The sequence below is a fragment of the Schistocerca nitens genome, chromosome 2 (genome assembly GCF_023898315.1).
Source record: "Schistocerca nitens isolate TAMUIC-IGC-003100 chromosome 2, iqSchNite1.1, whole genome shotgun sequence".
Lineage (NCBI taxonomy): Eukaryota > Metazoa > Arthropoda > Insecta > Orthoptera > Acrididae > Schistocerca > Schistocerca nitens.
The window spans coordinates 1,022,580,718-1,022,604,370 of record NC_064615.1 but is presented as its reverse complement, the minus strand read 5'-3'; positions in this window follow the sequence as shown (position 1 = coordinate 1,022,604,370).

Sequence of the window (23,653 nt, the reverse complement as noted above, 5' to 3'; positions counted from 1 at the left end):
CGATTCAAGCCGGTGGTTGGGTGGTTAATGGAGAGGGAAAAGAGACAGCGAGGTGGATATTCGCAGGGTCGGAGGTGGCTTGTTGACGTTTACCATGAGGCCTGTGGTATGACGCCTGTAGGCTGTGGGCAGGGTCAGTGAGAGATCCCGGCAGTGACTTGACGGGACCTCGGGTTTGATATCGCGGTGGTGCACTGTTGTGTTTTGGGGCTTTTCTGATGCGAGGGCATGTATAGGTTCTTGTTACTGGCCATTGAAATTGTGTCCATGGCGTGACGGAGGAAATGTGTGATGATCGCCGCTGTTGCATGTGAAAACGCTTCGTCTGCCTCGTGTCTGTGCAGGAAATTATGTGAAGTAAATAGCTGATACCACGGCGACGTCTTGCTCTCACGCGTTGTTGAATATATTTCGGAATTACTGAATGGTGAAGATATCCCACGAGTAAAGCAAATGAAGCCACTTGCGCCATACTAAGGTAGTGTTTTATTCTGCTTAAATCTGTTTCAGTTATATGTGCATTTACAGGGTGTTTCAAAAATGACCGGTATATTTGAAACGGCTATAAAAACTAAACGAGCAGCGATAGAAATACACCGTTTGTTGCAATATGCTTGGGACAACAGTACATTTTCAGGCAGACAAACTTTCGAAATTACAGTAGTTACAATTTTAAACAACAGATGGCGCTGCGGTCTGGGAAACTCTACAGTACGATATTTTCCACATATCCACCATGCGTAGCAATAATATGGCGTAGTCTCTGAATGAAATTACCCGAAACCTTTGACAACGTGTCTGGCGGAATGGCTTCACATGCAGATGAGATGTACTGCTTCAGCTGTTCAATTGTTTCTGGATTCTGGCGGTACACTTGGTCTTTCAAGTGTCCCCACAGAAAGAAGTCACAGGGGTTCATGTCTGGCGAATAGGGAGGCCAATCCACGCCGCCTCCTGTATGTTTCGGATAGCCCAAAGCAATCACACGATCATCGAAATATTCATTCAGGAAATTAAAGACGTCGGCCGTGCGATGTGGCCGGGCACCATCTTGCATAAACCACGAGGTGTTCGCAGTGTCGTCTAAAGCAGTTTGTACCGCCACAAATTCACGAAGAATGTCCAGATAGCGTGATGCAGTAATCGTTTCGGATCTGAAAAATGGGCCAATGATTCCTTTGGAAGAAATGGCGGCCCAGACCAGTACTTTTTGAGGATGCAGGGACGATGGGACTGCAACATGGGGCTTTTCGGTTCCCCATATGCGCCAGTTCTGTTTATTGACGAAGCCGTCCAGGTAAAAATAAGCTTCGTCAGTAAACCAAATGCTGCCCACATGCATATCGCCGTCATCAATCCTGTGCACTATATCGTTAGCGAATGTCTCTCGTGCAGCAATGGTAGCGGCGCTGAGGGGTTGCCGCGTTTGAATTTTGTATGGATAGAGGTGTAAACTCTGGCGCATGAGACGATACGTGGACGTTGGCGTCATTTGGACCGCAGCTGCAACACGGCGAACGGAAACCCGAGGCCGCTGTTGGATCACCTGCTGCACTAGCTGCGCGTTGCCCTCTGTGGTTGCCGTACGCAGTCGCCCTACCTTTCCAGCACGTTCATCCGTCACGTTCCCAGTCCGTTGAAATTTTTCAAACAGATCCTTTATTGTATCGCTTTTCGGTCCTTTGGTTACATTAAACCTCCGTTGAAAACTTCGTCTTGTTGCAACAACACTGTGTTCTAGGCGGTGGAATTCCAACACCAGAAAAATCCTCTGTTCTAAGGAATAAACCATGTTGTCTACAGCACACTTGCACGTTGTGAACAGCACACGCTTACAGCAGAAAGACGACGTACAGAATGGCGCACCCACAGACTGCGTTGTCTTCTATATCTTTCACATCACTTGCAGCGCCATCTGTTGTTGAAAATTGTAAGTACTGTAATTTCGAAAGTTTGTCTGCCGGAAAATGTACTGTTGTCCAAAGCATATTGCAACAAACGGTGTATTTCTATCGCTGCTCGTTTAGTTTTTATTGCCGTTTCAAATATACCGGTCATTGACAAACTGCCTATTGGCTTCTGTCTCGGGTTCTTCGGCCGACGTTCATCTAATGATTTTTCTGACGTTTCGCCAGCACGAGTGGCTGGCATTGTCAAAGCTTCACCCTCCATTGCCGGTGGTGAACTGGAGCCGAGCTAGAGCATCTTCTTCAGGATGTGCGGTCTTCACCCTGGTTTGTCGGAGTGTTTGCAGGCTTTCCCTGCATTGCCTCCAGAGCGTCTCTTTGACGAGTAGTTTTCTTGGTTCTTCTCTTTTTTTTTTATGTCTTCTGTTGGCCCTATTCAGGTTTGGTTGTCTTCTGTGTGCCCGCATGTGCGGACAACGGTGCTGGCCCGTGGCGGGCCGACTGCAGTCCTCCCGGCGCGGACGGCGCAGGGAGCGCCTCACTGCGGCTGCTGCTTGGCGGCCGCTAGTGTGGCCGTCATCAATGTCTCTGCAACTCGCTGCAGCGTCTCGGCAAGGTTTGCAACCTTGTCGATCGCCGCAGACAGTGCAGAGACGGCTGCGACCAGGATGTCTTCGTTCGCTGCAGTTGCAGCGTCTCGCCTTGGCGCAGCAATCGGACGGGCGGAGGCGGTCATGTTGCCACTCTTGCCTCCGCCCGATGTTGTGGCGTCTTCTTCTTTCCGCATTTTCCCCTTGGGGGGGAGAACACGCTCGGCCTCTGGTGTGCCCTCTCGGGCACGTTTACTGGCGCGGATGCGCCTTCTTCTGCTCCCCACATTGGTGGGGTGGTTGTCAGCGCCTGCGGCTGTCCTCTGGGTAGTCGCTGTTGCCTGCCGCCTCGCCGGTTTCGCGCCTGGGCGCGGACGGCCGGGGGAGCGGCCGGCAGACTTCTGTGCTGGCTTCCCGCGCTGGCGAGCAACCGCGGCTTTGAACACTTCACAGCCGCGATAACTTGCCACGTGCGGGCCGCCGCAGTTTGCACACTTGGGAGTGTGCGTCCTAGGTAGCGGGCAGAGCCCACTAGCGTGGGGGCCTGCGCACTTCACGCATGCCTCGGGGAAGGCACAGTGGCGAGCCACGTGTCCCATTCCCTGGCAGCGGAAGCACTGTACGAGCCCCCTCTTCTGCTTGAGGCCCTCTGCGGTGACCGACGTGTTGGCCACCTTCTTCAGCTCGAAGAGCCGCCTGTTCTCCGGTGTATCTGTGGCAATCACCAGCAGGGAAGGCGACTCTTTATGGCTGACGTGGGACTTGACCCGCGTCACATTCCTGACGTGGAAGTCAAGGTCCGCCAGCTCTTCTTTTAGCAGGTCTGGTTCAGCCGCCATGGGAAAGCCCTTGACGACTACCTTAAGTAGCCTCTCGGGGACGGCGGCGTGCGTGTACCAGTGCAGGCCCTGGTTCGACGCCTCCGACGTCACCTTCACGTAGTCCTGCGTGTTGCTGACTTGCAGCCGCACAAGGTTTCCTGAGGCAGCCCGCAGTGTGAAGTCTGCAGTTGTCCACTGCCGTACGAGCTGCAGGAAACGCTTGTAGTCTTTGGCCACCTCAAAGACTATCGGCGGCGGCCGTCGATGAGGCAGCCCGGTGGTGGGGGCCATCTCAACTTCATCGTCTGAGCAGCCATCCTGTGCAGCGGTCGTGGGTGCCGTCTGCGAGGTCGTTGGCTGCTCCGGCCTCTCGACGTCTGCAAGCGCGCCGAAGCGGTTTGCAGTCGATGTGGGAGGCGGGGAAGGCGTCGCCCTGGGTCTGGCCGCCCGTCGGGACGAAACGGTCGTCCAGGTGGCGCCTGCCCCGCTGTCGTCACGGATGGCGCGTCTTCTGCCTCCCGTGGTAGAGACAGTAGGCTGCCTCTGCTTCTTAACTGCCTTTCTGGCGCCGTGTTGAGCAGCAGACATCGGCCGTTTGCGCCGCCCGCCATCTGGGATATGCGGAGCGCTGGCTGCCGTCCTTTGCCCGTTCTTCGTTGGCAGGAAATCTGCCAAGTTGACGATGACATCGTCATCTTCACCTGACTCGAGGTCCGGGTTCGAAGGCCGAGTCGTCGTACACGGCGGGTCAGACGGGGCCGCCGGGGGAGCACGCTCCTCCGGACGGCGGTCTGCCACGCCAGCTTCTCCAGTCGTCGTATTTGGGGGGCCGGATGGGGCCGTCGACCGAGCGGGCTCGGCCGAACGGCGATCCGCCACACCCATAGCTCTGCTCAACGATCCTCGGAACTCCGGGCGTGCCCACGACATCTCTGCGCGCTGCCGGAGCGACGACTGGGTGAACTGGAGCCGAGCTCGCGGGCGCAGGCTATATGTACCTGGCGCGCCAACGTCCGAGGGCTTCTCCGCGGTCATTTCCGGTGCGGTTCTCCTCTTGCTACCTGCGACGGTCGTTCGCTGCAGTACGGGAAGCCAGGATCCGTTGACCTTAAGGCTTTCCTCTTTCTTGTTCAAACTATTCGCGTGTTTTTGTATTTCTACAGCTTCTCTGAACAAGCGCGTGTGATAGTGCTTCTCTACAGCCAGAACTTCCGTGTCGGCGAATTTAATTACATGGTCGGTCTCATTCAGTGCGTGCTCTGCCACGGCCGATTTCTCCACCTGCCCCAACCTGCAATGTCGCTTATGCTCTTTGATCCTGGTGTTAATGGATCGTCCAGTCATTCCGACATAAACTTTTTCCGCATGTGCATGGTATGCGGTATATTCCCGACATTGCAAGTGGGTCTCTTTTCTCCTTCGCCGATCTAAGACACTCTTTGATCTTCCTTGTCGGTTTGAAAATCGTCTTTACGCCATGTTTGCGCAATATACGGCCGATTCTGTCCGTCACTCTGGGAATGTATGGCAGAAAGGCCGTACCCGACAATTCTTTTTCCGGTTCCTTACTTCGCCGAGGGTTGGGCTCTGTTACACTTCTAATATAATTTGTGGAGTAACCATTGCTCCTCAGGACAGTTTCCAGGTGTTGCATTTCTCGTTTGAGGTGTTGTGGCTCACATATTCGTCCTGCTCTCGTTACGAGCGTACTAATCATGCCTCTTTTCTGGCTCGGGTGGTGGTTTGACAGTTTGTGCAGGTATCGGTCCGTGTGAGTCGGTTTTCGATACACGCTGTGTCCCAGATCTTCGCCGTCCCTTGTGACCAGAACATCTAGAAATGGCAGTTTCTTGTCCTTTTCTACTTCCATGGTAAATGTTATGTTGGCATGGAGGCTGTTCAAGTGTCTTAGGAAGTCACTGAGCTGTTCTTCACCATGGCTCCACACCACGAAAGTATCATCGACGTACCTGTACCACACCTTAGGTTTGCAAGTCGCCGAGTCCAGTGCCTGTGCTTCGAATTGTTCCATGAAGAAGTTGGCCACCACTGGACTGAGAGGACTACCCATGGCGACGCCTTCCAGCTGTTCGTAGAAATCGCCATTCCACGTGAAATAGCTCGTGGTGAGACATGCATGGAAGAGCTTTCTGATGTCTAGCGGAAAAATGGAACCGATGTGCTCCAGAGCGTCACTGAGTGGCACTTTCGTAAATAACGAAACAACATCAAAGCTGACCAGGATGTCGTTTGGTGCAAGTTTCAGTTTCTTCAGCTTCTCAATGAAATGTCCTGAGTCCTTAATGTAAGTGTCGGTCTTCCCCACGTGTGGCTGGAGCAGAGAGGCCAAGTGTTTTGCCAGTTTATATGTCGGTGATCCAGGAGCGCTAACGATCGGTCTCCGTGGAACGTTGTTCTTATGGATCTTGGGTAATCCATACAGCCGAGGTGGTAGGGCTTCTGTGTTGCGCAGGTTTCTCTGTATGTCCGCCGGCAGAGAAGACGCCTTGATTAATCGATTCGTATTCCGTGTGATACGTTGCGTCGGATCTGCGCTTAGTTTTCGGTACGTCGTCGGATCTAATAGGTCTCGGATCTTTTGCTCATAATCTTCGGTCTTCATTACGACGGTCGCATTCCCCTTATCGGCAGGCAGTACCAATATGCTCTTGTCGGCGTTGAGATTCTTAATGGCTTGTACCTCTTCTCTCTTCAGGTTGCAAGCTGGTGGTTTTGCTCGGCGCAGTATCCTGGCTGTTTCCGTGCGTATTTCCTCTACCCTTTCACAAGGAAGGGTACGAATGGCTGCTTCGGTTTTGGCAATGATGTCCTCCATAGGTATAGTTCTCGGGATGATAGCGAAATTCCCTCCTTTTTGAAGAACAGACACTTCCTCTTCGGTCAATTGTCGTTCAGTGAGGTTGACCACTGTGTGTGACATGTCGGGATCGCCTTGTCGGTGTGCTTCCGGCATCTTTCAAACTTTTTCTTCTGTCGATCGGTGCAGCGCTCGAGTTCGTTCTGCATGCTCCTGCGAGTGATGCTGTCAATCTTGTCCCAGTCGTCTCGATGCATTCTGCTACTTAGTTGATAGAAAAGGTCCAGAAGTTCCTGATCCGTTCTTGCCAAGTCTCTCCGTGTTGTATGTATTCGCTCACGAAGAAAAGCTCGTTCCATTCTGTCGTAGATACGATGTGCTTGGGCGGTGGTGAATAGGCGCTTACATCTCAAGAACTTCGGTGTAGCACATTCATCTCGGCAACGTGACAGAAAGGCGAGAGAGGACATCAGTCGCGCTTTCTTCTTCCGTCGTTGGTCAAGCCGTCGGTACAATCTGCAAATCTCCTCCCCGTAGAGGCGTAATACAAAATTGTTGAGGCTTTCGTGGCCACTTGTTGACAAACATTCATCTCGGCGACCGTCGTAATGAAGACCGAAGATTATGAGCAAAAGATCCGAGACCTATTAGATCCGACGACGTACCGAAAACTAAGCGCAGATCCGACGCAACGTATCACACGGAATACGAATCGATTAATCAAGGCGTCTTCTCTGCCGGCGGACATACAGAGAAACCTGCGCAACACAGAAGCCCTACCACCTCGGCTGTATGGATCACCGACATATAAACTGGCAAAACACTTGGCCTCTCTGCTCCAGCCACACGTGGGGAAGACCGACACTTACATTAAGGACTCAGGACATTTCATTGAGAAGCTGAAGAAACTGAAACTTGCACCAAACGACATCCTGGTCAGCTTTGATGTTGTTTCGTTATTTACGAAAGTGCCACTCAGTGACGCTCTGGAGCACATCGGTTCCATTTTTCCGCTAGACATCAGAAAGCTCTTCCATGCATGTCTCACCACGAGCTATTTCACGTGGAATGGCGATTTCTACGAACAGCTGGAAGGCGTCGCCATGGGTAGTCCTCTCAGTCCAGTGGTGGCCAACTTCTTCATGGAACAATTCGAAGCACAGGCACTGGACTCGGCGACTTGCAAACCTAAGGTGTGGTACAGGTACGTCGATGATACTTTCGTGGTGTGGAGCCATGGTGAAGAACAGCTCAGTGACTTCCTAAGACACTTGAACAGCCTCCATGCCAACATAACATTTACCATGGAAGTAGAAAAGGACAAGAAACTGCCATTTCTAGATGTTCTGGTCACAAGGGACGGCGAAGATCTGGGACACAGCGTGTATCGAAAACCGACTCACACGGACCGATACCTGCACAAACTGTCAAACCACCACCCGAGCCAGAAAAGAGGCATGATTAGTACGCTCGTAACGAGAGCAGGACGAATATGTGAGCCACAACACCTCAAACGAGAAATGCAACACCTGGAAACTGTCCTGAGGAGCAATGGTTACTCCACAAATTATATTAGAAGTGTAACAGAGCCCAACCCTCGGCGAAGTAAGGAACCGGAAAAAGAATTGTCGGGTACGGCCTTTCTGCCATACATTCCCAGAGTGACGGACAGAATCGGCCGTATATTGCGCAAACATGGCGTAAAGACGATTTTCAAACCGACAAGGAAGATCAAAGAGTGTCTTAGATCGGCGAAGGAGAAAAGAGACCCACTTGCAATGTCGGGAATATACCGCATACCATGCACATGCGGAAAAAGTTTATGTCGGAATGACTGGACGATCCATTAACACCAGGATCAAAGAGCATAAGCGACATTGCAGGTTGGGGCAGGTGGAGAAATCGGCCGTGGCAGAGCACGCACTGAATGAGACCGACCATGTAATTAAATTCGCCGACACGGAAGTTCTGGCTGTAGAGAAGCACTATCACACGCGCTTGTTCAGAGAAGCTGTAGAAATACAAAAACACGCGAATAGTTTGAACAAGAAAGAGGAAAGCCTTAAGGTCAACGGATCCTGGCTTCCCGTACTGCAGCGAACGACCGTCGCAGGTAGCAAGAGGAGAACCGCACCGGAAATGACCGCGGAGAAGCCCTCGGACGTTGGCGCGCCAGGTACATATAGCCTGCGCCCGCGAGCTCGGCTCCAGTTCACCACCGGCAATGGGGGGTGAAGCTTTGACAATGCCAGCCACTCGTGCTGGCGAAACGTCAGAAAAATCATTAGATGAACGTCGGCCGAAGAACCCGAGACAGAAGCCAATAGGCAGTTTGTCAACAAGTGGCCACGAAAGCCTCAACAATTTTGTATACCGGTCATTTTTGAAACACCCTGTATATGCCCTTCTTTAGTTTCAGAAGTTATAGAAGTGTGTAAACAGAGAGCTATGTGGAAAGGGATGTAAAGTTGAAACCCTTCCAATAAGTGAATACACTCGTATTACTAAAGGTGCCTTTCTATATAAGCACCTACCTTGGGTAATAAGTGTTATTCGGAGGTTGTCACGGTACTGTAAGTAATTATTATACATAAAATTGTTTATTCTGAATATACTAAATTGGAGATGTAAGGTCGGTTGTGTACCGCTGTAAATTACTATCGTCTCCTCTGTGTGGCAGCCTAGCATTGTCAGTGGCTTCAATCATTATTCCTGTCATATTTCGAGTTTGTTTCGCGGGTTTGCTTAAGCTGACACTGCTGAGTTGTAAGACCTACAAACAGGCAAGTCAAACTGAGTATTCTATGAGCTCAAGACGATATTCTATCACGTGGTACCTTTGTTTGTTATAGGTTACAAGTATTTTACGTGTTATTAATATTCTGCTGTTTGCTGTGTCTAAAGAGGAGCTAGTTCTGTGAAGTAGTCGTTTATGTTTTATTAGTGTGTTACGCGTTGTGCCATTTCATGTTAATTGTTTTTAAGAAGCTACAAATGACTGTGTTTATGTTGCAGGTAGCTGAAACTGATGTGTTCAGGGGGGTCGCGTCCTGACGGGGTTGATAGGGGCCCTTTTTACTACGGCACATTCGGCTTTCCTCCTTCAGTACATTTGTCTCGCTTGTACCGTTACTACGTTTGTCGAGTGGAATTAGGGCCTACTGTAATCACCTTATATGTTGGAGTTTAGTATCTCCCTTGCCAGGGCGCGAACCTTCGTGGATAAAGTCGTATTCTCAGCTGTAAAGATTGATAGTGTTATTGATTTTTTCTCGTCACATGTATGATTATTTATCTTGTTATATTTTATGTCAGTAAAATTTAAGTGTTAGCGAGGTCCGAATTGGGACGTTGTATTCTCCTCTTGTGGAAAAAAAAATGTAAGTGATATTATTCCCTTTTTAAGTAGCTTTTAGATACGTACATTTTACCTCCATGTTTGGTGTGTTTATGGCTTCCACGTTAAATAAAATTACAATAAAGGTAAATTTGGCAAAGGAGGGTTTCGTGTATTTATTAGTTGCTAAGTGGATCCTAAGTTAAGTGCAGGAACCCTACCAGTTCTATACCCTCTTCACCGCTCACGTTTTAAGCAAGCATGTTTCTAACATGTATGACATCTTTGAAATTTCAGTGTAAACATAATTTGCAGTGCTATCTTCTCTAAGAAATGGCTTTTATCATCAGCAAAAGACGTAACGTAACATACATTGCTCTTGGTCTGTTGTTGTGGAAAGGCCTCTTCACTAACACCAGCTATGTAAATAAACAATTCTCCACCTGAAGATGATGATGACCCATCAAAACACTTACTGCCAAAATAAATAACTGACTGACACAGAAAAATGTTTTATTTATATGCGTCTATTTAGTGCTCTCCTTAGTTGGATGACAGAATTAATTTGAGCATCAGGTGTTTTGTGTCAGTTCTTAATTGGACTGCACCCCAAGCTTCTGCCCTGTGTTCTATTCCCTTACTGTTGTTTTCAGATTGTATATTTAATTACTTGTAGGCTTGTTTTTTTACTTTGTCCTTTCCTGTTCTTGTAAAGTTGCATCGATTTTAAGTGCCAGGAATTTTGCCAGGTTGGCATATTGCGTAAGATATTATATTTATCTGTATGTGTTGGATTTGAGCGAAAGTAGTATTTTTTTCTACTTTTATTATGCTAAAACGATTGGAAAAACTGGTGGAAGCCAACCTCAGGGAAGATCAGTTTGGATTCTGTAGAAATGTTGGAACAAGTGAAGCAATACTGGCCTTACGACTTGTCGTAGAAGAAAGATTAAGGAAAGACAAACCTACGTTTCTAGCATTTGTAGACTTAGAGAAAGCTTTTGACAATGTTGACTGGAATACTCTTTCAAATTCTAAAGGTGGCAGGGGTAAAATACAGGGAGCGAAAGGCTATTTACAATTTGTACAGAAACCACATGGCAGTTATAAGAGTCGAGGGGCATGAAAGGAAAGCAGTGGGTGGGAAGGGAGTGAGACAGGGTTGTAGCCTCTCCCTGATGTTATTCAATCTGTATATTGAGCAAGCTGTAAAGGAAAGAAAAGAAAAATTCGGAGTTAAATTCCATGGAGAAAAATGAAAACCTTGAGGTTCGCCGATGACATTGGAATTCTGTCAGAGACAGCAAAGGACTTGGAAGAGCAGTTGAACGGAATGGACAGTGTCTTGAAAGGAGGATATAAGATGAACATCAACAAAAGCAAAACGAGGATAATGGAATGTAGTCGAATTAAGTCGGGTGATGCTGAGGGAATTAGATTAGGAAATGAGACACTTAAAGTAGTAAAGGAGTTTTGCTATTTGGGGAGCAAAATAACTGATGATGGTCGAAGTAGAGAGGATATAAAATGTAGACTGGCAATGACAAGGAAAGCGTTTCTGAAAAAGAGAAATTTGTCAACATCGAGTATAGATTTAAATGTCAGGAAGTCGTTTCTGAAAGTATTTGCGTGGAGTGTAGCCATGTAATGAACATGGACGAAAATAGTTTGGACAAGAAGAGAATAGAAGCTTTCGAAATGTGGTGCTACAGAAGAATGTTGAAGATTAGATGGGTAGACCACATAACTAATGAGGAGGTATTGAATAGAACTGGGGAGAAGAGGAGTTTGTGGCACAACTTGACAAGAAGAAGGGACCGGTTGGTAGGACATGTTCTGAGGCATCAAGGGATCACAGATTTAGCATTAGAGGCAGAGTGGAGGGTAAAAGTCGTAGAGGGAGATCCAGAGATGAATACACTAAGCATATTCAGAAGGATGTAGGTTGCAGTAAGTACTGGGAGATGAGGAACCTTGCACAGGATAGAGTAGCATGGAGAGCTGCATCAAACCAGTCTCAGGACTGAAGACCACAACAACAACAACAATACGCTCTGATTTGCTGTATTGTGTTATTAAGAAATGTTTTTAGACTCGATAAGTATTTACGCTCCCACAACCTTTCGCCGCTTCCGACTCCCAGCGCTTGCTGCACCACAGATTCAGTCCTCATTTTAACGAAGGGAGCTATCATACAGCCTGGAATGGAAAGAGGTTAGACGACTTTTCGTCTTATGAAAGCACAAACTATGTATAAGCTGCATAAATGAAGCTCTATTATGATGGCGTACCTGTGGAACTTGACTCGCCAAGTCGTTTCTATCGAAAATTTCGAAGTAATACCACGTTTCTTCCCACTTTGAGCCGGCCGTTCTCAAATCTCCTCTGGGCGAAATTCGGCGCGTAGTCGAGAGAGAGAGAGCTCATTTCAGCGGCTGTACGGTTTTCACACAGGTAAGGGGATTAACCCGCGTTCGATGGCGGCGGGACGGAGCACAATGGCTGCTAATGCCGGGCTCCGGGGTGGTAGTGGGTGGTAGTGGAGGTGGGGTGGGGAGGCAACGGCGCGATCGGCTCTCTCAATGGGGTTCGGCGCGCTTCCGCCCTGGTCCCCCCTCGGCGCTATTAACGCAGCCGTCATTCAGCACTCTTCGCTAAGCTGCAGCCGCTCCCCGGCTGGCTGGCTTTATCGTTCATAAACGACGATTACCTCTCCTCTCTGAAATACCCTACGGCGTGAATGGTAAGCTGAGACCAACTTTTCTAATTAAAATACACAATACATCTCGTGCACCGCGCTCGCTCCGCCAATCGTCACAGCATCCTCAGTTTGGAAATCCTAGCAGGTTATCCGTCTTTTGACAGTACTATATCGTAGGATTGTGCAAATAAATTCCCTCTACTGCCTGGAAATAATTTGAATTCAGGTCACGCACGAACGCCGAAAGGGAGGATACCGAGATAAGTGGCCGCGGAACAGAAATGGGGAAAATCTCTCCTTCATCAAAGAGTCCAGCGGTAATAATACACTACTGGCCATTAAAATTGCTACACCAAGAAGAAATGCAGATGATAAACGGGTATTCATTGGACAAATATATTGTACTAGAAACGACATGTGATTACATTTTCTCGCAATTTAGGTGCATCGATCCTGAGAAATCAGTACCCAGAACAACCACCTCTGGCCGTAATAACGGCCTTGATACGCCTGGCCATTGAGTCAAACAGAGCTTGGATGGCGTGTACAGGTAGAGCTGCCCATGCAGCTTCAACACGATACCACAGTTCATCAAGAATAGTGACTGGCGTATTGTGACGAGCCAGTTGCTCGGCCACCATTGACCAGACGTTTTCAACTGGTGAGAGATCTGGAGAATATGCTGGCCAGGATAGCAGTCGTTTCTGTATCCAGAAAGGCCCGCACAGGACCTGCAACATGCGGTCGTGCATTATCCTGCTGAAATGTAGGGTTTCGCAGGGATCGAATGGAGGGTAGAGCCACGGGTCGTAACACATCTGAAATGTAACGTCCACTGTTCAAAGTGCCGTCAGTTCGAACAAGAGGTGACCGAGACGTGTAACCAATGGCACCCCATACCATCACGCCGAGTGATACGCCAGTATGGCGATGACGAATACACGCTTCCAACGTGCGTTCAGCGCGATGTCGCCAAACACGGATGCGACCATCATGATGCTGTAAACAGTACCTGGATTCATCCGAAAGAATGACGTTTTGCCATTCGTGCACCCAGGTTCGTGGTTGAGTACACCATCGCAGGCGCTCCTGTCTGTGATGCAGCGTCAAGGGTAACCGCAGCGATGGTCTCCGAGCCGATAGTCCATTCTGCTGCAAACGCCGTCGAACTGTTCGTGCAGATGGTTATTGTCTTGCAAACGCCCCCATCTGTTGACTCAGGGATCCAGACGTGGCTCCACGATCCGTTACAGCCATACGGATAAGATGCCTGTCATCTCGACTGCTAGTGATACGAGGCCGTTTGGATACAGCACGGCGTTCCGTATTACCCTCCTGAACCCACCGATTCCATATTCTGCTAACAGTCATTGGATCTCGACCAACGCGAGCAGCAATGCCGCGATACGATAAACCGAAATCGCGATAGGCTACAAACCGACCTTTATCAAAGTCGGATACGTGATGGTACGCATTTCTCCTTATACGAGGCATCACAACAATGTTTTACCAGGCAACGCCGGTCAACTGCTGTTTGCGTATGAGAAATCTGTTGGAAATTTTCCTCATGTCAGCACGTTGTAGGTGTCGCCACCGGCGCCAACCTTGTGTGAATGCTCTGAAAAGCTAATGATTTGCATATCACAGCATCTGCTTCCTGTCGGTTAAATTTCGCGTGTGTTGCACGTCATCTTCGTGGTGTAGCAATTTTAACGGCCAGTAGTGTAATTTAAATTCGGGTCACGCACGAACGTCGAAAGAGCAGATATCGAGATAAGTGGTCGCGGAACAGAAATGGGAAAAAATCTCTCCTTCATCAAAGAGTCTAAACCGGACTGAGAAATGTAACTGCAATGTGCAACAAGGCAGCAGCATCTCTGCAAGACCTATAAAAATATAAAATAAACTTCTCTCTTTCACCACCATTTGCAGGGCTATCCTGGCTGCGTGCAGACAAGCGCAGAGATTTCCATATTCTTCGCATTCTCTGCTGTCTTATCAACGTACACTGACCCCCATATCTCTCCTCGACTTTAACGCTCTTGTCTGAACAACATGGCAAAAACAACTGTTCCTATCAGAGCAAAATCCTGTGTGTCCCACTCAATCTTACAGCTACTTTCTCGAAGTGTTTCTTTAGCTGAAACCTGACTCTGGAATAGAGTATAATTCAGAACTGAATAATATCTCCAGCCGGCCGCGGTGGCCGAGCGGTTCTAGGCGCTTCACTCCGGAACGGCGTGACTGCTACGGTCGCAGATTCCAATCCTGCCTCGGGCGTGGATATGTATGATATTTTTAGTTAGGTTTAAGTAGTTCTAAGTTCTAGGGGACTGATGACCCCAGATGTTAAATCCGATAGTGTTCAGAGCCATTTGAACCATTTTCACATCTCCAGCTTCAGAAGGCTGTTAATGAAATCCAGAATGAGAATTTCACTCTGCAGCGGAGTGTGCGCTGATATGAAACTTCCTGGCAGATTAAAACTGTGTGCCCAACCGAGACTCGAACTCGGGACCTTTGCCTTTCGCGGGCAAGTGCTCTACCATCTGAGCAACCGAAGCACGACTCACGCCCGGTACTCACAGCTTTACTTCTGCCAGTATCTCGCCTCCTACCTTCCAAACTTTACAGAAGTTCTCCTGCGAACCTTGCAGAACTAGCACTCCTGAAAGAAAGGATATAGCGGAGACATGGCTTAGCCACAGCCTGGGGGATGTTTCCAGAATGAGATTTTCACTCTGCAGCGGAGTGTGCGCTGATATGAAACTTCCTGCCCGAAGCAACAGTAAGTATTACTATTGCCCTGTACGCACTCAATGCCTGCCCTTGTACGTCTCTCTTCCCAACCTAATCATTCTTAGTTTCCAGCGTTCTTAACTGGTGCAGTCTCTTTATATATTCTTTCTCCAGAGATCGCTGTATCAGAAAACATCTATTTTGTACACCTACAAATTCTTTTACATCCTCCACAGTCATCATTGTTATTGTTGTAATAATAATAATAATTATTATTATGATTAATGTTAATGCTACTGTCGTTATTAGTGGCAGCAGCAGCAGTAGTACAAGTGCTATCAGTGTTACCTTTATTAATTCATACTCAGTATTACATGCTCACATTGTCACAATAGATAAATTTCGTAGGTGGCTATAATGTAAAGAAAAGTACTCTAAGTGTGAAACCGTGGTCCAATTGAGAGAGGGCCTGATGGCCCTTATTACATCAGGTCAAATGGTTAAATAAAAATTAAATAAAATCAATTACAATCGCTTAATGCTGGAAAGACATCTGGACCTAATGATGTACCTGTAAGATTCTCCAGAGTTTGCACGAAGGAACCTGCTTCCCCCTTAGCAGCAGTTTATCGTCGGTCGCTGGAGCAACCTAGCGACTGGGAACAAGTGCAGGTCAATCCCATTTTCAAGGAGGGCTGTAGGACAGACGCAAATAATAAGAGGCCTCTACCGTTGGCAGAAATCTGTTGTAGAATTATGGGACATATTTCCAGAATGAGATTTTCACTCTGCAGCGGAGTGTGCGCTGATATGAAACTTCCTGGCAGATTAAAACTGTGTGCCCAACCGAGACTCGAACTCGGGACCTTTGCCTTTCGCGGGCAAGTGCTCTACCATCTGAGCTACCGAAGCACGACTCACGCCCGGGACTCACAGCTTTACTTCTTCCAGTATCTTATGGGACATGTTTATGTTAAGGCATTACGACGTCCTTGGAGAATGAAAATCCCATGTATGATAATCAAAACGGTTTCCGCTAACAGAGATCTTGCGAATCTGAGCTAGTTCTGTTCGTCCATGAGATTCAGAGCGCTATAGACGAAGGCACTCAGGCTGTTCCGTGTTCCTTCATTTCCGGTATCGTTTCGATACAATTTCATACTGTCGTTTAGTGAACAAATGCGGGCTTACCGCGTATCGGACCAGATTTGTCACTAGATGCAGGACTTCCTCGCAGATAGCACTTAACACGTCGTTCTTAACGTCACAAAATCGTTATGTGTAAAGCTAATTTCGGGACTATCCCAACTGAGTGTTTCAGGGCCGCTACTGTTTACAATGTACCTTAATGATCTAGTGCACATCGTGTGAGACTATTCATGGACAATACTGCTGTCCATAGGAGGCTGCAACTCCAGAAGACTGAAGCGAAATGGAGGAAGAAGGCATGCAGGGACTGACGTTCACCTGGAACGTAAATAAGTTTAACATGTTGTCCACAAGGAGGTGAGGAATACCACTACTGTGTGAGATTGTCCGCACATTGTATCTGCATACCGAGTGGACTAATGTGTGCAAACTTAGCTTACTGCTTAGCGCGCAAATGGACAAAACCTCTGAGCTGTCTTCTCAATCCCAGGGTGTTAAACAGACATTCTAATTAATTATGAACCTGGCCTTGTAAGGCAGCTAATATCATGTGTGGATCGTAACAAAATAATTAGAAATGCTGCTGTCACTTAACTAGAATGCATGAATCAATAAAATTGAAAGTTTGGGGTCTTTTCTAGAAAGGCAAAACGGCTACTCCCTTTTTTATTATACATATAATTTATCAACTGTGCTTTCAGGGGTCAAATGGTACACAACAATCATGTTCAATTACATTCAACACTCAACAACAAAATATTTAACTCTTGGGCATACTGAACTGATGATTATTAAAATCGTTGTTTTTACATTTGAAAAATTTTTATCACAGGAACGAATGATGAAAATCTTCATTAGCTCATTTACATCCACGATGATGTAGCTGGTCAATACACTGAGTTGTTGGAGAATAAATATACTTTTTGAACCAATGAAAAACTCACATGTACTCTATGTGAGGATAGGTTAGTATTGTAGCTTTTGGTATTCAATGGTCAAAGCATACGCAAGTTGGAGTTAGCAAAATCTCGATTCAACATTTACTGTGGCCTAATGCACGATGGTACTTTACCAAGCGGTGTCTGCAATGGCGTTATCTCCAAGCTGGATCTGAAACGCTAATTCCCTACTCTGGTCTTGACTGAAATCACTCAGTCTCAACTTTCTTGCATTCCGTAGAATGTTAATTTTTCCCTAGTCGAAATAATGGCTATTGCACACTCGGTAAGGGTTGGAGCGATGTGCACAATTTCTTTGACCGCAAAAATTCCCGCTGGAATAATTAAGTACCTCTTTGCTATCTGTCGCCATGATATGTTAAGCGTATTGTCCACACTTCGCTGAAAGCAAAACTCTCAACGCCCTCTCTATTTTCCACACGCTTGTGTGGTCTGCTGCAAGACGAGAGAGATATCTAGAAGTTTTAGTTCTCAAAATGCTTTTATACAATGGGAATCTCCCCACCATGTCGCGTCTGCGTCGCCCAGTGTGGCTCAGCCAATCGCCGTCTGGTTAGAGGTGAATTTTATTTTTCTTGCTTGCTCACAGCCTAGCCCTGTTAAAGCCGTTCAGCCACTTACCCTCGGTCCCAGTCGTGTTTACGTTAAAAGGAATAATGTGTTGTTCTGGTCTTATACCTTTCCGCCCTGAAGCTCGCCATTCTCTTGTTAAGAGGGGTTCTCCGAAGCCATTAACCACCTCCTCGGTTTGTCTCCAAAATGCGTTTCACTTTGACTTATTTATTCATGCCCTGTCCATATATTGGTAGATATTGTTTTGTTAGTTTTCGGTACATGAGATTACTGCAATTGCCTTTTGTTGATATGATATACCTATTATTTTCTGAGGATCTCATACTGAATCATACTGTCGTTATGGATCAAGCTCATATAAGGTCCGTAAAATCCTGACGCCTTACAACTGTTCGGCTACAATATTGGTGACAAATCGCTGGAAACAGTAAGTACTGTAAAATGCCTAGCAGTAACCATATGATGCGACCTAAGTGGAAGAACCACGTGAAACGAATCATAGGAAAAGCAGATGTCAGGCTGAGATCCACAGGAGACTGTTAAGAGTATACAGAATGCGTTTTTCGATAACAAAATCGATTTTGTGGAAAACACATTTTCGAAGTATTTAGAATCTCCCGTTTAAAACTGTTTATAAGATATGGAGATGACGTGCGTAGTGACACAAGACGTTCCACACCGTGCTTATGGGACACGAAACATGTCTGATATAGGCTGCCTTGCCAGAGAGAAAACTGAGCACTAGAGAATTACCTTTTCTGTTGGTTACACCGCAAGACAGCTGACAATCGATTTTACACCGTTTTTATTGTTTCCTTTTTCCATATGCTTGTTGTGAAAGTCATATCTGCTGAAGTCATTGAGTTTCATTCCTGTCAACATGCCAAGATCTAGTCTGAAAGTATTTAAAAAGCGAGAACATTGGCGCAAGAAAATAAAGGGCACTCAGAAGTCATCTGATTCATCTTCTACATCAATATTTGACCTTCCGGTGGTGTCTATTCTCAGCACTGGCAGTGATACCTCGTGTGATGTTGCTGCCACTAGAGCTAAAAATGCTTCAAAAAGAATTATAGCTGGAACTGAAGAATAATTCAAGAAAATAAATGGTGGGACAACTTGACTAGGAGAAGGGATCGGTTGGTAGGACATGTTCTGAGGCATCAAGGGATCACCAATTTAGTACTGGAGGGCAGCGTGGAAGGTAAAAATCGTAGAGGGAGACCAAGAGATGAGTACACTAAGCAGAATCAGAAGGATGTAAGCTGCAGTAGGTACTGGGAGATGAAGAAGCTTGCACAGGATAGAGTAGCATGGAGAGCTGCATCAAACCAGTCTCAGGACTGAAGACCACAACAACGAATGGCGGGACTACAAAATATGAGACAATTAATATCCCTTTATTATCAGATGTTGTGAAGAACAATGGGTGCTGCAAACAATGTGTGGAAAACGTGGGGTTTCACTGAATACAAACATACATGTAGGACGCTCTTGTGACTGAAAGTTGATGTGCAGTTATTGCAAATGTAGTGTTATTTTTTTCAAATTCTCACATGTTGCTGCAGATACAGGACATTAGGTGATATAAACATTAGCTGGTTAATGGATTACTGTCTATAGGAAAGGACAGGGCTGTAGGTGTTATGTTATGTCGTATTCTGAACAGAAGATGGCATTCTGGTTCAACAGACAACCTCCCCAGTGACAATGTCAGGGCACCTATCAAACGGGGTATTGTTCGATAGGTAGTCCCACATCCACAACCGTTGTGTACAAAGTTATAGACGGTGCAGTATGCCACAGAGAAGACGCCTACCAGACACTCTGCGGTGGAGGACCATAGGAAGAATGGAAGCAGCAGGCGCAAATTGATATGGGCTGATGGCTTAACAAGAATCATTGTGTTGTTTTGCGGATGTGGCGTCAGTTTATAGGGACTGAAACGGCATCCCGAAGACCAGGGCAGGGCCGACCACGTGTGACATCAGAAAGAAAGGACTGTTACCTGATTGTATGGGCACAACGGTTCCGTCTCATTACTGCACCGCAACTGGCTGTATGGAGGCAAACGGTGTAGAGAAGACTTCAGCAGAGTGTCCTTTACTGTCGGAGACCTGCTGTATGAGTATCTCTGACTTGTCTTCACAGGAGGGAACGCCTACACTTGGAGCCGTCAACATGCCACCTGGACGGTCGAAAAGTGGGCCAATGTTCATTTCACAGTTGAGTCCCGATTTGGTCTGGAGAGTGATTCTCGACGGATTCCCATCTGGAGGGAACGTGGAACACAACTTCGAGACCCAAACTTTGTGGAAAGAGATTGATATCGAGGATCGTCCCTAGTGTTGTGAGCAGAGATTATGTTGACCACTCGAACACCTCTTTATGAAACTGTATAGTTCAATCAGCAAGGTTTAACTACTGTCGGGTACCGTGACGAGATCTTGGAACTTCATGAGGGGTTCTTGCGAGATGCTGTGCGCTTGGACTTCGTACTGATGAACGATAATGCTTGACCTCATAGAGCACGGGTGGTGGAATTTGCACGCATGGCGTAGCCTGCTCGCTCTCCCGATTTGAATCCCAGAGACCAAGCCTGGCATACACTAGGGACATGAGTTTCATCACGTCAGCATCCACCGACCACTCTCCAGATATGCGAGCAGCTCTGCAGGAAGAATGGGCGTTATTGCCTCAATATGAGATTGATGACGTCATTGACGGCATGCCCCGTCGTTGTAATCTATGTATTGCTGCCCGAGGTGGTCACGCCCTATACTGAGTACGTTAATTAGCTGTCAAAATGCGTGTGTAAATGCGTTACGTTGGGGAAAAACGAGGAACGGTTTTGTCTACCATTATGCATGTTGCAGTTGTTTACATTCTGTATTCTTTACATAGTTCCTACTTTACTATCACCTGTTCGTACTGTTTTGTGGCAAAATAAACGCAACCTTGCAAAATTTCCGTTTGTTGCTTTAATTTCGGACACCATCATAATAACAGGGACTTGTCCATACCGTTTGGTGGGAGATAGCAGAAAAGTGGTCACACGTTTGTGGAAGGTGTTGTAACAGCTACAAAAGTGGACACGGCAAGGTAGTTGATGCGGCAGTACTTTCCAAGCATTGCAGATGCAAGGATAAAATGAAAAATAAACATGAAGAAGAGTGCATAGCAAATTATTATGGTTCAAGTGGTGCTATAGAAGTTCCTAGAGTTAGAAGTATTTATCAGCGCTCAGTAAAATGGTACAACGTTAGCTGCATAAATTATCTTGGAGATGGTGACTCAAAGACTGTCAATGAAATTGAGGAACTGAAGCCTTACGGGAACAATGTGAACATTTGCAAACTAGAGAGTGTTTTCCACAATCAGAAAAGGATGGAATCCAGACATCGACGGCTCTAGGATAGCATGAAAGGCAAGAGAGTGAGGGATGGAAAAACTTTAGATGGGAAAAACAGACTAACAAATACTGCATAAACCGCATTTTGAAGTGTTATGATCTAACAATTACACAGAATACTGAAGATGCAGAATTAATGAGAAGAGCAATATCCGTGCTCTGCTTTTCATAGAGCTTCAAGCAATGAGAAACCCCAGCATGTGCTGAGTCCAAAAGGAAGAGATAGTTGGTGCAAATACAGATGAGGCAAAGTAACTAAACAACAGTACAATCAGCTTCATCATTTGCCACTCACCATACTGGACGATATAAAATCAGTATTCGCAGACTAGGAGATAATAGTTTGCTAAAGAAATGTCTTCACTGCCGGACTCAAAATCTAAATGAACGTGTGAGCGATGTGATGTGGAACAGATTACAAGAAACTGTGTTTATGGGTATAAACAGTCTTCACTTAGGCGTTTATGATGCTGTTTCATCATTCAACAAATTGCGAAGTTTTGTAGAAGATGGTGTCTGTGTAAGATTACGAACTGCAGCAGCTATTCTTTGTTTAGTCAAAAAACCGATCGGGTATTCGGATACTGCAGTAAAAATCTATTTAAAGACGGCTAGAAAGCATAGGAGAGCCATCAAAAGGAAGCTGTGGAAAAATTCTATGAAGCAGTAAAAGCTTCGAAGTTTATTTCCCACAGCTTTAATGTTTTTAATTAAGGTATGTTTTCTCAGAGACTATTTATAGCAGAAAGATGAAATTTTCAGGAGTTGTTCCATAAGGCCTAATATGTATGAATTAAAATATTTGTGGAATTATTTTGTATTAATGGATTTGTATTTTAACATATTTCCTAAAATGTATAACGTTTAAAAAAATAAAACATCTAAAAAACCGAATTTTCTATTTCCAAAATGGTTAATTCTATAGAAAAACAGAACTTACGTGCATATTTTGAGGAAAAAATCAAGACTATAGTTCCAATAACGCATGAGCAAATGTTCGTAACTTTTGGCTCAATTTAACATTGTAAGCATAGAGCATTCCGTATAGCCTTAAGAAAATGTAATTCATCCAAGAAACAAGCGACCTACAAAACACTTGTTGACTGATTTTTGAGTAATGTCCAGCATTTCTGGGTCCTTACCAAGTAGGTTTAATACAAGACATAGAAAAGATCCAACGAAGAGCAGCGAGTTTCTTACACTACTGGCCATTAAAATTGCTACACCAAGAAGAAATGCAGATGATAAACAGGTATTCATTGGATAAATATATTATACTAGAAATGACATTCCCACGCAATTTGGGTGCATAGATCCTGAGAAATCAGAACCCAGAACAACCACCTCTGGCCGTAATAACGGCCTTGATAAGCCTGGGCATTGAGTCAAACAGCCTGGATGGCGTGTACAGGTACAGCTGCCGATGCAGCTTCAACACGATGCCACAGTTCATCGACAGTAGTGACTGGCGTATTGTGATGAGCCAGTTGCTCGGCCACCATTGACCAGACGTTTTCAATTGGTGAGAGATCTGGAGAATGTGCTGGCCAGGGCAGCAGTCGAACATTTTCTCCATACAGAAAGGCCCGTACAGGACCTGCAACACACGGTCGTGCATTATCCTGCTGAAATGTAGGGTTTCGCAGGGATCGAATGAAGGGTAGAGCCACGGGTCGTAACACATCTGAAATGTAACGTCCACTGTTCAAAGTGCCGTCAATGCGAACAAGAGGCGACCGAGACGTGTAACCAATGGCACCCCATACCATCATGCAGGGTGATACGCCAGTATGGCGATGACGAATATTCGCTTCCAATGTGCGTTCACCGCGATGTCGCCAAACACGGGTGCGACCATCATGATGCTGTAGACAGAACCTGGATTCATCCGAAGAAATGACGTTTTGCCATTCGTGCAACCGGGTTCGTCGTTGAGTACACCATCGCAGGCGCTCCTGTCTGTGATGCAGCGTCAAGGGTAACCGCAGCCATGGTCTCCGAGCTGATAGTCCATTCTGCTGCATACGTCGTCGAACTGTTCGTGCAGATGGTCGTTGTCTTCCAAACGTCCCCATCCGTTGACTCAGGGATCGAGACGTGGCTGCACGATCCGTTACAGCCATGCGGATAAGATGCCTGTCATCTCGACTGCTAGTGATACGAGGCCGTTGGGATCCAGCACGGCGTTCCGTATTACCCTCCTGAATCCACCGATTCCATATTGTGCTAACAGTCATTGGATCTCGACCAACACGAGCAGCAATGTCGCGATACGATAAACCGCAATCGCGACAGGCTACAATCCGACCTTCATCAACGTCGGATACGTGATGGTACGCATTTCTCCTCCTTACACGAGGCCTCACAACAATGTTTCACCAGTCAAAGCCGGTCAACTGCTGTTTGTGTATGAGAAATCGGTTGGAAACTTTCCTCATGTCAGCACGTTGTAGGTGTCGCCACCGGCGCCAACCTTGTGTGAATGCTCTGAAAAGCTAATCATTTGCATATCACAGCATCTTCTTCCTGTCAGTTAAATTTCGCGTCTGTAGCACGTCATCTTCGTGGTGTAGCAATTTTAATGATCAATAGTGTAACAGTAGAGTTTGGTCGGCACAAGAACATTACAGAGGTGCTCGACAAACTT